Here is an 11,296-nt window from a genome sequence, read left to right as displayed (position 1 = left end):
CTGTGTGGTTTTTGTGAGTGTGGGTCTGGTATCATTTTTTGTGTTAGGGAGTCGTTTGTCAATAAGGGCGGGTTTCCAAATGGCTGGTAGGCGGGAGGTATCATCTCGCTTGTTCATGCTGTGTGGGCGTTTTTCTATCTCGATGGCTTCTCTGATTATTCTGTTATTAAAATGTTCACTTTTGGCAATGGTTCTGGTATTTTTAAAGTCAATTTCATGTCCTGTAGCTTTAAGGTGTTGGACCAGGGAAGATGTTGGTTCCTCTTTTTTGACTGAGTTCTTATGTTCTTCAATGCGTGCACTTATTCTTCTGTTGGTTTGTCCGATGTATGTGGTGGGACAAGTGGTGCATGAGATTTCGTATACTCCTTGATTTTCTAATTCAATTTTATCTTTGGGGTTTCTAAGGATGGTGGATATTTTTCTGTTTGTGCAGAATGCTGTTTTGATGTTGTGTTTATGGAGGATCTTACTGATTCTGTCTGTGGTGCCTTTTATGCATGGGAGGAGGGCTTTGCCGTTTTCTTGTTCTTTGTCTTGGATTTTAGTGGGGGTTTCTTTTTGGATTAGGTTTGTAATCTTATTTCTATGGAATCCATTGGATGTTAGTACATTGGTCAGAGTGTGTAGTTTGCGTTTTAGGTGTTGTTCGTCAGCTAAGCATTTTGTTCTGGAGATGAGTGTCTTGGCTACAGAGTTGATCTGTGCTGGGTGGTGGTGTGAGAGAGCGTGCAGATAGCTGTTTGTGTGTGTTTTCTTCTGGTAGATGGTGTGTCCTAGGGAGCCATTGGATTTCTTGTAGACTAAGACATCCAGGAAGGGAAGTTGGTTGTTAGTTTCTGTTTCCATGGTGAACTGTATTTTGGGGTGTAGGCTGTTGAGGTGTGTGAGGAAGTTGTCCAGTTTTTCTTTCCCATGTGGCCAGATTATGAAGGTGTCGTCTACATATCTGAGCCAGAGTTTGGGTTTGTGATCCGATTTTTCTAGAGCTTGGGTTTCAAAGTGTTCCATGTAGAGGTTGGCAATGACAGGTGAGAGGGGTGATCCCATGGGTGCTCCTTCTGTTTGTTTGTATTTTTGTCCATTATAGATGAAGTATGTGTTGGATAGGCAGTGGTTGGTCAGATCTAAGATGTGTTTGGGGGGGTTATATTTGTTTTGAATAGCTGTCAAGGCTTCTTTGATAGGCACTTGGGTGAAGAGGGATATGACATCGAAGCTCACTAGTAGGTCGCTGGGCTGTAAGTTTTGTTTCTTTATGATCTCTATAAACTGGAATGAGTTTTTTACGTGTGAGGTGATGGATTCTGCATAGGGCTGTAGTTGTTTGGCGAGAAATTTGGCTAGGTTTTGTAGAGGTGAGCCTATGGAGCTGACTATAGGTCTGAGTGGGGTTCCTTCTTTGTGTATCTTGGGGAGACCATAGAGTTTGGGGCATCTGGATGATTTCTCTCTGGGAATGATTCTTTGCTGGATCTCTTCGCTAATGGGGGAGGCTTTTATTTTGGATCTGGTGGTTTTTTCCAGGTAGGTGGTGGGATCTGTATTTAGGGGTTTGTATGTGGAGTCTTGGAGTAGGTTGGTTAATTTGGTTTGGTAGTCAGATGTGTTCATAACCACCGTGGCGTTGCCCTTGTCTGCTGGTAGGATTATTATGCTGGTGTCTTCTTTCAGGTTACGTAGTGCTGTCTGTTCCTCTTTGGGTAAGTTGCTTTTGGGTGGCTTGCTGGTGCAGAGGATGTTGGTGATTTCGAGTCTGATTCTGTTAGCGTCGTCGGGGTTGATTTTGGTCAGGCTGGTTTCAACTCCACATATAATGGTTTCAGTGGGGATGTGTTTGGGAGCGACTGCAAAGTTGAATCCTTTGGAAAGGACATTGGTTTCGGCTTTGGTGAGGATCCTATCTGAGATGTTATGCACTGTTTGTTTCATGTGTGGCTGTGAGGGAGGAGGGGTTTGTTTCTGGCGTTCTTGTAGTCTTTGGAGTTTGTTGGTGTGTGTATCTGTCTTGAGGGTGGTCTGTGTTTCGGCTCTCCAGACGGCGAGTTGTTTGGATTTGTCCCAAAGTGCGGGGTGGATCTTGTTGCTGAGTTTGAGGTGGAGTGTGAGGAGATCTTTGTTAATTCGGTCTAGGAGGAATCTTTTTGTGTGAAGTTCATTTCTGATTAGGGCCAATTCTGTTCTTTTCAGGATCCGTTTGGTGGCTGCAGAGTTGGAGTGGAATTTCAGTTGGAAACATGTGGGGATTAGATTTTGATCTCGGCAGTTGCGTAGGAATGCGAGGTCGCATAAAATTATTACCAATGTACTAACATCCAATGGATTCCATAGAAATAAGATTACAAACCTAATCCAAAAAGAAACCCCCACTAAAATCCAAGACAAAGAACAAGAAAACGGCAAAGCCCTCCTCCCATACATAAAAGGCACCACAGACAGAATCAGTAAGATCCTCCATAAACACAACATCAAAACAGCATTCTGCACAAACAGAAAAATATCCACCATCCTTAGAAACCCCAAAGATAAAATTGAATTAGAAAATCAAGGAGTATACGAAATCCCATGCACCACTTGTCCCACCACATACATCGGACAAACCAACAGAAGAATAAGTGCACGCATTGAAGAACATAAGAACTCAGTCAAAAAAGAGGAACCAACATCTTCCCTGGTCCAACACCTTAAAGCCACAGGACATGAAATTGACTTTAAAAATACCAGAACCATTGCCAAAGTGAACATTTTAATAACAGAATAATCAGAGAAGCCATCGAGATAGAAAAACGCCCACACAGCATGAACAAGCGAGATGATACCTCCCGCCTACCAGCCATTTGGAAACCCGCCCTTATTGACAAACGACTCCCTAACACAAAAAATGATACCAGACCCACACTCACAAAAACCACACAGGATGTCACCACCACACATCCACGCAAAAAACAAACCCAAAGCCACACCGATGACGAGGCACGACCACAAACCAGAAGCCAGACAACAGCTGCATCATTAGCCACTTTAAACCCCTCCAATCCATACATGAAGCAAACTGACACCCTCCATGAAGAGGAGACACGACCACGAAGCCAGAAAATAGCAAGGCAGCCCAAAATCTTAAACCCCTCTGCAACTCAGACTAACCTGAGCACAACCAAACAGAACACTCCCCCAGCCAATCAGAGCACAGCCAAGCCCCTAACCATTCAGAACACACCTCCACCCAATCAGAACAAAGCCAAGCTCCCACCCAATCAGTTCATACCCCCACTGGCAGTTAAAAGGAAGAAACAGCTAAGACCACACATTGCTCCTCGAAGCACGAAGCTGAAAGCACCAGCCTGAAGATGACGAATGGGACTTCGTCGAAACGTCGCCAAGACACTTCCAATTTTACGCGGGAGAAAACCCGAACAACCAAAGACCTACATACAAATACCCACGAAAACCTCAGAAAACATATGTATGTATGTATGTATGTATGTATGTATGTATGTATGTATGTATGCATGCATGCATGTATGTATATTTAAGCATATTAAAAACAAAATGTTGATTCCTGGGTAGACTCATCTTAAACAATAAAATATATGAACACCAGGAAGTTACAAAACTATAAAAAGTTTTAATAGAATAAAACCAAGCTTTCGCTGGCTTCTGTGAAATGATGATGATGATGGCAGAAGCCAGCGAAAGCTTGGTTTTATTCTATTAAAACTTTTTATAGTTTTGTAACTTCCTGGTGTTCGTATATTTTACGTATATTTTATATATATGTAGGTCTTTGGTTATTCGGGTTTTCTCCCACGTAAAATTGGAAGTGTCTTGGCGACGTTTCTACGAAGTCTCATTCGTCATCTTCAGGCTGGTGCTTTCAGCTTCGTGCTTCTAGGAGCAATGTGTGATTGTAGCTGTTTCCTCCTTTTAACTGCCAGTGGGGGTATGGACTGATTGGATGAGAGCTTGGCTTTGTTCTGATTGGATGGAGGTGTATTCTGATTGGTTAGGAGCTTGGCTGTGCTCTGATTGGCTGGGGGGTTGGCTGTGCTCTGATTGGCTGGGGGAGTGTTCTGTTTGGGTGGGGGCTTTGTTGTGCTCAGGTTAGTCTGAGTTGCAGGGGGGTTTAAAATGGTGAACTGCATTGCTATTTTTTGGCTTCGCATTCGTGGTCGTGCCTCATCTTCATGGTGGGTGTCAGTTTGCTTCATGAATGGATTGGAGGGGTTTAAAGTGGCTAATGATGGAGCTGTGGTCTGGCTTCTGGTTTGTGGTTGTGCCTCATCATCGGTGTGGCTTTGGGTTTGCTTTTTGCGTGGATGTGTGGTGGTGACATTCTGTGTGGTTTTTGTGAGTATGGGTCTGGTGTCATTTTTTGTGTTAGGGAATCATTTGTCAATAAGGGCGGATTTCCAAATGGCTGGTAGGCGGGAGGTATCATCTCATTGGTTCATGTTGTGTGGGTGTTTTTCTATCTCAATGGCTTCTCTGATTATTCTGTTATTAAAATGTTCAGTTTTGGCGATAGTTCTGGTCTTTTTAAAGTCAATTTCATGTCCTGTGATTTTAAGGTGTTAGACCAGGGAAGAAGTTGGACCAGGGAAGAACATAAGAACTCAGTCAAAAAAGAGGAACCAACTTCTTCCCTGGTCCTATATATATATACATCTTTGGTTGTTCGGGTTTTCTCCCGCGTAAAATTGGAAGTGTCTTGGTGATGTTTTGACGAAGTCCCATTCGTCATCTTCAGGCTGGTGCTTTCAACTTCGTTGCTCCTCGAAGCACGAAGCTGAAAGCACCAGCCTGAAGATGACAAATGGGACTTCGTCGAAACATTGCAAGACACTTCCAATTTTACGCGGGAGAAAACCCAAACAACCAAAGACCTACATACAAACACCTGTGAAAACCTCAGAAAATATATATATATATATATATATATATATATATATGTATATGTATATGTCAGTCCTAGAAGAGATCAACCCTGACTGCTCTTTAGAAGGCCAGATACTGAAGTTGAAACTCAAGTACTTTGGCCACCTAATGAGAAGGAAGGACTCACTGGAGAAGGGCCTAATGCTGGGAAAGATTGAGGGCAATAGAAGAAGGGGACGACAGAGAATGAGATGGCTGGATGGAGTTACTGAAGCAGTAGTTGTGAACTTAAATGGACTCCAGAAGATGGCAGAGGACAGGAAGACCTGGAGGAACGTTGTCCATGGGGTCGCGATGGGTCGGACATGACTTCGCAATTAACAACAAATATATATATATATATATATATATATATATATATATATATATATATATATATAATCTTGCTGTACTGCATTACTAAGCAAAATATATGGCCTCGTGATGGGGAGAATACGGGGCAGAAGGAGTGAAAGTGGGGAAGAGATTGATAAAAATGGAATTTACTCTATGGGAAGTTGATAACATTAGTATTTAGTTCACTAAAAACAGTTTGACCAAACACTGATGGCAGTAAAATCCCTACATACCGGTTTTGATATTTGTTTCAGAAGCAATGACTGAGATATTGCATGCTCTATAACAGCGGTTCTCAACCTCTGGGTCGCAACCCCATTTGGGGTCGATCGACCATTTCACGGGGGTCGCCAAACAACGCGATCCGCCATTTTTTTTGTCAGCTGGCACAGGGGACAGTGCATGGGGGGTGGCACCATGCATGCACGCTGTGCATGGGGGCGGCACCACGCATGTGCGCCGCACAGGGGGTGGTGCATGGGGCTGCCACCGCGTATGCGCACCGCGCAGGGGGCACCGCTGTGTGTGCGCGCCACCTGCTTATGTCCGGGGTCACCGTATAAAAAGGTTGAGAACCACAGCTCTATAATGAAGCAAATCTAACAGAATGGGAGCTAGGTTAAATCCAACAGATTTATTTTACCAGTTTGGACAAAAATCAATGGCCATCTCATACAAAAATTTTTAAAGACCACCTTCACATTGAAAACCTCTCCCCAACTTTTTTCTCAATACATCTTATATTAATTAATAAGTTATCTTTCTCTATTGAAATCAGTTGCCAAATAAATAGAAACACAAAAGGAAGCTGACTATATTTGGGATTATATATTTTTAACTGGCTAGTTTTGCTGATATGAATAAATGTATCAATTCATACTATCATTACAAATACAGCAATGGTCTTCCCCATTTCCACAAACCGGGCCTTCTTCACCCACTCTCTACTTGTGACCTGCTTGTACACCTACAATTAAAAATTACATGCAAATTTACTCCTGTAATTGGAGGTTTAAACCGAAAAAGACACCTAAAGCTCCATTCACCCTTGACTCCATTGTCCAGGCTCTTACCGTAAGAAAGCTGTAGTATCAAAAGGTTTGCTAGCACTCTGATCAGCACCATAGCCTCAACTCTGCATGGCAAGCTGTTTGCCTGGAATTTAGAAATGGGAACAATTTTGGCAAGAATGCACAGTTCAAAATATTTGATTAATCACTTTATTCTCTTCCACTCTGAGGCAGAAGGACAGATGTGGAAAAAAAATGCCAGTTTCTCAACTGTAAGATCCCAGTCCCTTACTTAAACTTGAGATACCATATCAGTCTAATCAGATAACCCAAACAGAGACTTCTTGATCAAGCAGCACTTTATTTGATCAAATTAAGCAGCTGGGTGGCCAACAATCTGGAACACTGACAGAGTTACGTCCAGAAGTGTCCCATCTTTGAAAGTTGGTAGCATTGCTTTATTAACTTTGTTAGCCAATTAAAATCTGACAACAGAGCCATTAAATCATAAGAATAACATCAATCATTCCTGTACACTCCCTTATTCCCTCCTTCCATGTATATCCCATCAATGTACACGTTTCCCAAGCCTGCATGAAATTTCTCTGGTGCAAAAACTGATTAAAAAAAGCAAGAAACCAACAGTTAGACTAAACAATTTCCCTTTGTTCCAGAACCCTTCACATCCTTATGTAACTTGGCTCTATAGCATGCAGCCTGAACAGTGGTGGGATTCAAATATGTGAACGACCAGTTCTCTGTGTGGATGCCGCTTCTGGAAGTCCATTCTGGGCCTGGGCAACAAAAAATTAGCTACCAGTTCTGCCAAAGTGGTGTGAACTGGCTGAATCCCATCATTGAGCCTGAAGCATGAAAGAACACTGATAATAAGGCTGGATATGTATCTCAATAAAAACAGACCTTTCCGGAACGCAAAAAACCCTAATATGTGATTAATGCAGTCTATGTGAGATGTTGGTGGAGAATTCACTTCAGCTTTGGGACAGAAGGAAAACAGATTTTTTTTTTGCTTTTAACTGGAAATATTTTTAAACCTAAAAAAGCCAGGGCAATTAGACCATATAAATGCAACCACACACTCAGTTGGCCCATTTGTTTGGCTGCTATGGAAAAATGACTGTTTCTGTATTATGAATAGTGGGGGAATTGATACTAACTTAAGTCCAACAATTTTCAGAGTTGCAAAATTGGTTTGGAAAGACTCCACCTTTTCCATTCTAGGATCTAGTTTTGGAAAATGAGGTTAGGAAAGCTGGCTATTCACAGCACTGGATCGAGGCTCTCCACAGCTGACATTTGTTTGAATTTGACTTGTTTAAAATTGGCCTTAACCTTTAAATTTCATCCTCTCCAGATGCCTGGACTTCAACAACTGGGGGGAGAGTATCCAGCTATGGTACCGGACTGGCTCAGGAATTCTGGGAGTTGAAGTCCACAAGTCATAAGGGGAGCCATAGGTCCCCACCTCCACTCTAGAAGCATTGGCGGTTTTGGGGGTTGGGACCCAACAGGAAAATGTGGGGTGGAGCTGGAATATCCTTGTGCCCATTCTTCTTCTGCTGCTCTAGCCTCCCCGTTGCTGATTCTGGCATCTTGGTGGCCTGTTCTGCAGGTGAAAGGCACTTTGAGGAAGCCTCTGCTTTGTCGGCCTCGTTGCGGTGAAAAGCCGGGAGCTTGCTCGCAGCTGGCCAGGGAGAGGAGCCTGGCTGCTCCAGGCATTGCTTCCATCCTCAGACGTGGTTCCCCAGCTGTGCCGACCATTGGGAAGAGCACAGGAAGTGCTCAGGGCACCTCCACCCTGAAGGGGAGACTCGCCCGTTCTGATCTCGGTTGCAGGCTGTGTCCTCCTGTCCATTGGCACGTCAGTTTTGTGATGGGTAGTGGTGGAAAAGCCTGGGGAAAAAAAAAACCGTTGTGTTTGGCACCATACAAATGAAATACACATGTGATGCTGCAAAGTCCCAGTCCCTTACTTAAACCTGAGATACCATATTAATCTAATTAGATAACCCAAGAGGAGACTTCTTGATTAAGCAGCACTTTATTTGATCAAATTAAGCAGCTGGGTGGCCAAAAATGTGGAACCATGGCAGAGTCATATCCTGAAGTGCCACATCTTAGAAAGTTGGTAGCATTGCTTTATAAACTTTGTTAACCAATGAAAATCAGACAACAGAGCCAAAGAGCAACAGAGCAACAGTTAGACTAAACAATTTCCCTTTGTTCAAGAACCCTTCACATCCTTATGTAACTTGGCTCTAGATCATGAAGCCTGAACACTGGTGGGATTCAAATATGTGAACAACCTGTTCTCTATGTGGATGCCACTTCTGGAAGTCCATTCTGGGCCTGGGCAGCAAAAAATTAGCTATCGGTTCTGCCAAACTGATGCAAACTGGCTGAATCCCACCACTGTATTTGGATGTCTCGGAGGGCAAAATGGTGGATACAGGGAGGTTCTTTTTTTATTTTGGAGACCCAGGTGTTGGACAATATACAGTCTTGTATATTCTTCAGTCTTATACACAGTTCTGTTTTAAGAGCTCTTCTGGATCCTAGATTAGATGCATTTTGATTTTTTTTTCCTGGTAGATTTCCATCATTGTGAGAAAGCTATGAATGCCAAGAGCTCTGATCCCTATGTCTGTCAGTGGTATAAAATAGTATACTAATCCCTGTGCCCTTTTTTTGGGGTAAGTAAATTACGTAAGTAAAAAGTGTTTTTGTATATTTTTGCAGCCTGAACACTGGTGGGATTTAAATATGTGAAAAACCAGTTCTTTGTGTGGATGCCACTTCCGGAAGTCCATTCTGGGCCTGGGCAACAAAGAATTAGCTTCCAGTTCTGCCGAAGTGGTACGAACCAGCTGAATCTCACCACTGATCCTGAAGCACAAAAGAATACTGATAATAAGACTGGATATGTATCTCAATAAAAACAGAACCTTCCAGAAAGCAAAAAAGCCTAATATGTGATTCATACAGTCTATGTGAGATGTTGGTGAAGAATTCACTTCAGCTTTAGGATTCAAGGAAAACAGATTTTTTTTCTTTTAAATCAGCGGTTCTCAACCTTTTTGTGATGGCGACCCCCGTCACACGCACGCGCCGCGCATGCGCAGCGTCGCCCTGTAAAATGGTTGTTCAACCCCAAATGGGGTCGCGACCCATAGGTTGAGAACCGCTGTTTTAAATGGAAATATTTTAAATCTAAAAAAGCCAGGGTAGTTAGACCATATAAAGGCAACCACACAGTCAGTTGGCCCATTTGTTTGGCTGGTTTGGAAAAATGACTGTTTCTGTATTATGAATAGTGGGGGAACTGATACTAACTTAAGTCTAACAATTTTCAGGGTTGCGAGACTGGTTTGAATAGACTCCACATTTTCCATTCTAGGATCTAGTATTGGAAAAGGAGATCAGGAAAGCTGACTATACACAGTACTGGATAGACCAGTGATTCTCAACCTGTGGATCGGGACCCCATTTGGGGTCGAATGACATTTCATGGGGGTCGTCAAACAACGCAGTCCACCATTTTTTCCCCCTTTTCCTTAGCTGTGCTACTCCCTTTTATTCTATTGGCTTTTGAAAACCAATAGAATAGACTCTTTTGAATAGAGTCTAATTCTATTGGCTTTCAAAAGCCAATAGGAATTGTCCAGGCTGTCTCTGCCCTGCTGAGCCCGCCAAAAATCCCATTCTGCAAACGGTGCTGCACCAGTTGAGTAGTCCTCGACTTACGACCGGTTGAGTAGTCCTCAACTTACGACCGGTTGGGGGTCGAGGCATTAAAAAAGTTGAGGACCACTGGGATAGACGCTGTCCACAGCTGTAATTTGTTTGAATTTGACAAGTTTAAAATTGGCCTTAACCTTTAAATTTCATCCTCTCCAGATGCCTGGACTTCAACAACTGGGAGGAGAGTATCCAGCTATGGTGCCGGACGGGCTTAGAAATTCTGGGAGTTGAAGTCCAAAAGTCATAAGTGGAGCCATATTTCCCGACCTCCACTCTGGAAGCAACTGCACTTTTGGGGTTGCGACCATCAGGAAAATGAGGGGCAGAGCTAGAGCATTCTTGCGCCTGTTCTTCAGTTGCTGCTCTAGCCTCCCCATCACTGATTCCAGCATCTTGGCCTGTTCTACAGGTGAAAGTCATTTTGAGGAAGTCGCTGCTTCATCAGCCTCATTGTGCTGAGAAGCTGGGAGCTCGCAGCCGGCCAGGGAGAGGAGCCCGGCTGCTCCAGGTGTTGCGTCCATCCTCAGTGGGGGTTCCCTGGCAGTGCCCACCCTTGGGAAGAGTACGGGAAGATCCAATGCTCAGGTTGCCTCCACCCAGATGTGGAGACGCACCTGTCCGGGTCTTTGGGTCACAGGCTGTGTCCTCCTGGCCACTAGCACGTCAGTTTTGGGGATGCATGGAGTTGGGAGGGAAAAACCCTGGAAAAATTAGGAAAAAAGAGTTCTGCCCCCCTTTTTTTCCTCAAAAACCATATTTTAATAATGGGGGAAAATGTTCTCCCTCCCCCAATTTTTCCAGTATTTTTCCAGGGATTTTCCCATCTTCAGGGGTGAAGAAGGTTGGAGTCCCGTGGATGCGGTGGCAACTAGAAGAGGAGGCTGGGGTCCTTTGGGAGGTTTGGACCACAAACAACCACAGTTCTGGTTCTGTTCATGGGGAACCTGTCCTGCCTTCCCCGGACATCCGTGGAGGAAGGGGCTCATGCAGACAGTCCTCCTTTCCTTGGTCATCTCCCCCTTTTATTCTTTTTTTTTTCAAAAAAGTTTTTATTTTCCAATTATCAATTACATAAACAAAAAGAAAGAAATTTCACATTTAACAAGATAAAATAAATACACCTAGATGTCGCCTGCCCACCCCCCCGAAACTGCATCCGCCCTCTCTTATACTCTCCCTTACTTCCCTCCTCCTTCTCCCTCCCCTCACCTCTCTCTCCCTTCCCCCTCTCCTCTGACCATCCTACTTCCTCC

This window comes from Crotalus tigris, unplaced genomic scaffold (assembly GCF_016545835.1).
Source record: "Crotalus tigris isolate CLP2741 ecotype Arizona unplaced genomic scaffold, ASM1654583v1 scf7180000017581.37631, whole genome shotgun sequence".
In the NCBI taxonomy this organism is placed as follows: domain Eukaryota; kingdom Metazoa; phylum Chordata; class Lepidosauria; order Squamata; family Viperidae; genus Crotalus; species Crotalus tigris.
This window is presented reverse-complemented; position numbering follows the sequence as displayed.